Source organism: Myxocyprinus asiaticus, chromosome 30 (assembly GCF_019703515.2).
Source record: "Myxocyprinus asiaticus isolate MX2 ecotype Aquarium Trade chromosome 30, UBuf_Myxa_2, whole genome shotgun sequence".
NCBI lineage: Eukaryota > Metazoa > Chordata > Actinopteri > Cypriniformes > Catostomidae > Myxocyprinus > Myxocyprinus asiaticus.
Window position 1 is genome coordinate 31,341,124 of NC_059373.1, and position 6,000 is coordinate 31,347,123.

Sequence of the window (6,000 nt, forward strand, 5' to 3'; positions counted from 1 at the left end):
CAAGGAGAGGATATATCTATATGGGAGAATCAAAAATCCACCACTCCTTTTGCCATGATGATTCAGAGATCACTAATTTCTTTGTTCTGTGATGTGTTTCAAGTGTACTGCATCTATAGCCAACATTTGGCAAGCGATCATTTTGACAAACTTTGCGAGTTGAATTGTAATGAGAAATTATTTCATATTGCTGTGCTGCTCAGTGTGAACCACTAGAGGGCGTGTCTATCTGCAGGGGTTTATGAATATATGCACAAATTGTTTGATATACAAGGAGTAATTTCTAGATAAACTTGATCATTTATAGATATTGATTTCTAGATAACTTTCTAGATGGACTTGGTTTAGATAAAATGAATACACTGGCTAAGAATTATTTTGCAGTTTTCTTATTCTTATTTCTGAACATATGAATGTATTAGATTTTACATTTACACTCTGACATCTTCCCCTGTGGTGCATTTGTAAATTTTTCTTGTATACCTTTGTTTCCTATAATGAAAAGAACTTGGATTTCTCTAACCAGGTTGCCTTGCATTCAAATAAAGAACATACAGTTTGAATCATGTTGGAGTATATTTAAAAGCTGGAAAAATTGAATTGTGAATTGTCCATAAGTTTGATTAAAAATCAAGATTTTATTTTTTTGCCATATCACCCAGCCCTATTTTGTAGTGTTGAAACTTCTGTAACTTTTTTTATTTATTATTTAAGGAATTCAGCTGTTTAATACTTCTATTTTGAAGTAACGAATGCTGTTTTGCTGTGGTAAACTGATAGTGAAGAATAATGAATTTGTGCTTATGCTGACTAGTTATGTGGTCCTTCATTGGAATAAGGATGTGTCATGTAAGCAGCCATATTGCTTAGAAATCAGTTTGGTTCAATTCAGGATTGAAGACATTTTCTTCAGTGACTGTTTTCACAATCCTGGAATGCAAGATGTTTTCTATTTTTTTATTATGTTTTTAATTTTAGGTGGTTTTGTGTGCCCCTTTTGCGTGTGATGATTTGTGAAGTGTTTTATATGTAGATTGTGAACTGCACATTGTTTGCAAGTTTTTAATAAAGTAATTTTTTTTTTCACTTTCAAGTCTGTTTGGTCTGTCCTTTAGAAGACCTTTAAAAAGATTTTGTGCACATTCTCATGCTTAATCACAAAATTCTTAAATGTTCTGGGTTCAGTCTAATTTAAGAGCAATAGACAATTGATTACCACCAAAAATATTTTCAACCTTTTTTTTTCTTTTTAATAAAGCAAAAATCTGGGTTACAGTGAGGCACTTGCAATGGAAGTGAATGGGCCCAGTTTTTGGAGTGTTTAAAGGAAGAAATGAGACTCTTTGAATGTTACAGTAATTCTTCTGTTAACTTCAATGCAAGTAAAATTGGATAAAACATTACACAGAAAAGATTAGTTATCACACGAGCATGGTAAAACGCATATTGTTTACGTCTTGGGGCTGTACTTTTGAGTATTTGTGAATACTTATTATAGGAATTTGGGGAAATAATCCAAGGCACTTCTGGTAGAAATTTTAAAAAGCCTTTTATCATTTGGTTAGTCACATCAGGACATTAAAGATTGTTAAAAAAAAAAACTGACGGCACTCTGATGCATTTTGGCAAACAGCCTTCCTCGGAGTGTGTCAGGAACAAATGGGTTACAGGTGTAAACACAATCAACCAGTCAATGGGGCTGAGGAAATCCAAAATCTTAAAGGGGAAACACCTTATTAAATATCACAGCCTTACCAATAAAATACTAATTATAGAAGACAATGAATTACATTTGTATACTGTTGCATGCAAGTTTATATATAAAAAAAAACACCATGTATTCATGTATATATTCCCATATTCATGCAGGCCAGCACATATAATATTGGTCCTCTATACACAGTTTGTATCATAGACCTAATACTTCGCTATCCCACACTCAAAACACTCTGTAACGATTTGGATACTAATTAAGGGGAGAGGAATATTCTTACAGGAATAGAGTCAAATCTAGTTCCTCATTCAACCAGGGAAAGTAGTGGCAATTAAATGAAAAATCCAAAAGGCCTCTCGTTGTAAAAGTATCTGTAATCTATCTCACCTAGTGATAGATTCCCTTACTGTTTCCAAACCAATAATTTTTAATGTGGAGAGGTTAGAGTTGTGTACAGATGCATAATGCAGTGCCATAGGGTAATATTTGCTTCCTATACGGATTGCATTTTATGATCCCACAGTCTGTCTTGCAATCTACGCTTAGTTCGGCCCACATAAAAACAATGACAGGGGCCAGGGCCATTTCTAAGCATGGGCAAACTAGGCGGTCGCTTAGGGCGCCACTTGCTGGGGGGGGTGCCAAAGAGGAGGCCTCTGCAACACTCCCCAATCCCCCCCCCCCAAATGGGGGCAGCAATAGGGATCCTGCCTAAGGCGCCAGAATGGTCTGAAATGACCCTGACAGGGGCATTCAAGCCTGTAAGCATTTGTACAGTGCATCCGGAAAGTATTCACAGCGCTTCACTTTTTCCACATTTTATGTTACGGCCTTATTCCAAAATGGATTAAATTCATTATTTTCCTCAAAATTCTACAAACAATACCCCATAATGACAACATGAAAGAAGTTTGTTTGAAATCTTTGCAAATTTATAAAAATAAAAAAAAATCACATGTACATAAGTATTAACAGCCTTTGCTCAATACTTTGTTGAAGCACCTTTGGCACCAATTACAGCCTCAAGTCTTTTTGAGTATGATGCTACAAGCTTGGCACACCTATTTTTGGGCAGTTTCTCCCATTCTTCTTTACAGGAACTCTCAAGCTCCATCAGGTTGGATGGGGAGCGTCGGTGCACAGCCATTTTCAGATCTCTCCAGAGATATTCAATCGGGTTCAAGTCTGGGCTCTGGCTGGGCCACTCAAGGACATTCACAGAGTTGTCCTGTAGCCACTCCTTTGTTATCTTGGCTGTGTGCTTAGGGTCGTTGTCCTGTTGGAAGATGAACCTTTGCCCCAGTCTGAGGTCCAGAGCGCTCTGGAGCAGGTTTTCATCAAGGATGTCTCTGTACATTGCTGCATTCATCTTTCCCTCGATCCTGACTAGTCTTCCAGTTCCTGCCACTGAAAAACGTCCCCACAGCATGATGCTGCCACCACCATGCTTCACTGTAGGGATGGTATTGGCCAGGTGATGAGCGGTGCCTGGTTTCCTCCAGACATGACGCTTGCCATTCAGGCCAAAGAGTTCAATCTTTGTTTCATCAGACCAGAGAATTTTGTTTCTCATGGTCCGAGAGTCCTTCAGGTGCCTTTTGGCAAACTCCAGGCAGGCTGTCATGTGCCTTTTACTGAGGAGTGGCTTCCGTCTGGCCACTCTACCATACAGGCCTGATTGGTGGAGTTCTGCAGAGATGGTTGTTCTTCTGGAAGGTTCTCCTCTCTCCACAGAGAAACGCTGGAGCTCTGTCAGAGTGACCATCAGGTTCTTGGTCACCTCCCTGACTAAGGCCCTTCTACCCCGATCGCTCAGTTTGGCTGGGCGGCCAGCTCTAGGAAGAGTCCTGGTGGTTCCAAACTTCCATTTACAGATGATGGAGGCCACTGTGCTCATTGGGACCTTCAATGCTGCAGAAATTTTTCTGTACCCTTCCCCAGATCTGTGCCTCGATACAACCCTGTCTCGGAGGTCTACAGACAATTCCTTGGACTTCATGGCTTGGTTTGTGCTCTGACATGCACTGTTAATTGTGGGACCTTATATAGACAGGTGTGTGCCTTTCCAAATCATGTCCAATCAACTGAATTTACCACAGGTGGACTCCAATCAAGTAGTAGAAACATCTCAAGGATGATCAGTGGAAACAGGATGCACCTGAGCTCAATTTTGAGTGTCATGGCAGAGGCTGTGAATACTTATGTACATGTGATTTTTTTTTTCTTTGTTTTTTATTTTTAATAAATTTGCAAAGATTTCAGACAAACTTCTTTCACGTTGTCATTATGGGGTATTGTTTGTAGAAATTTGAGGAAAATAATGAATTTAATCCATTTTGGAATAAGGCTGTAACATAACAAAATGTGGAAAAAGTGAAGCGCTGTGAATACTTTCTGGATGCACTGTATTCTTACAGATGAAGGATCTAATGGGAAAAGTTTTGTTAGTAAATTGATCCACAAAAGACTCTGAGTAACACTCTCACAATGGTTTCAATGTCCACATTTAAACATTCCATGTATTTGTCTGTCCAACCATGTAGTTTTTTTAATTGCAGGTAAATAACTTCTCATAACTCTGTCTTTAATAGTTGGAGCCTTTTTTATAGCTCACAATTGGAAGCTCTTGGAACATTTCACGTAGATTTGGATCACTTTGGATAATTCCCCAGTTCTTGTTGATTATCCGTTTAATATGTTGTGAGGCAGCACTATATTCAGTAACAAAATAAGGGCGAGTTTTAAGAAGATCATCTTGTGATGGGTGCGTCACTTTATTTAAAGCCAAATCCACCACTTTTTTTTTCTGGTATCCTCTGTTCCTAAAGCGATCTGCCATATCTGTGGAGAGATGTTCAAAGTCCTGATCTTGATCACATATGGGTCTTCGTCTTTGAAACTGTCCTAGAGGTATATTGTCCTTGAGATGTTTTGGGTGAAAACTCTTTGCATGTAAAATTATATTGTGATCTGTGCTTTTTCTAAAGAGTGAAGGCATCCATCTTGGTCTTTATGAATGGTTAAATCAATTTGATATTGCTGTTTGTAGAATTGAAAAAAAGCATGAAAATGTTGTAATTCGGTTTCACTTCCTTCAACAATCATGCAAATATCATCAATATATGTAGTCCACCACTTATCTGATTATGGAAAGGATTCACAACAGCACTGAAGACAAACTCCTCTTCCCAAAGGCCCAAAAACAGATTGGCATAATTAGGGGCAAAACAATCTCCCATAGCAGTGCCCTTGATCTGCTGAAAGAAGCTGTCTTCAAATAAAAAAAGCATGTGTCAGTGTCCATTCCGTAAGTGTTAGAATGAAGTCTGTGGGAGGACTCCCATATATTGGCCTTGATCTTACATAGTATCTCAATGCTCTAAGACCTTCATCATGGTTAATATTGGTATACAATGCCTCCACATCCATAACTACCAAGTGAGATGCCAAGTCAATAGTTCCTAATTGTTTGATTTGTTGATCACATCCGTTGTGTCTTGAATAAATGTCGGAAGAGTACGTACCAAAGGTTTAATGAAAAAGTCAATGTATTGTGTAGATGGTTCCAAAAGACTTCCATTATTGGAGATAATAGGATGTCCAGGACGCTGGTTCAAGTTTTTATGTATTTTAGGAAGCATATAGAAAAAAGCAATACGTGGATTTGTTACATACAAGAATTTAAATTAATTGTCTGTAATCCACATATTTTCTCTTGCATCAGTAAGTAAAGACGACAATTCCTTTTTCATAATTTCAGTTGGTAAAACACATTGTTCACGTCTTGGGGCTGTGCTTTTAGTGTTATATTTTAGTACTTTTATTACAAGTGCCTCACTGATTTTTTTAGCCCTACTGTTTAAAAATGACAACTGTGATGTTCGGGTGAAATGACCCGTATAGAGTTCAATAGATTTGGTGTAGATTTACAGCACGCTTGTCTTTTAATAATTATCAACATTAAAATTGGCATAGGCTTACCTACATGTTTTCACACTGAACACAGGCTTGCATAGTAGCATTTTAACAGGAAAGAACACCACCTATATGTCAGTTGAGGTACGACTCGTACACAGTAGATACTGTATATAAGGATTTACAGTAATTAAAATAAGCTAATACTTAATTATTTTAGTCTGAAAGAAAAACAGAATCATGTTTTACATTCTGCAACATTACAACCATAGGAATATAGCAAAAAATAACATGTTATTGTACAACAAATGCATTGTCAGTGATGTCAGAACAACTTTGCAGTTGAACAACTAGAAATAACTGTGTGCACG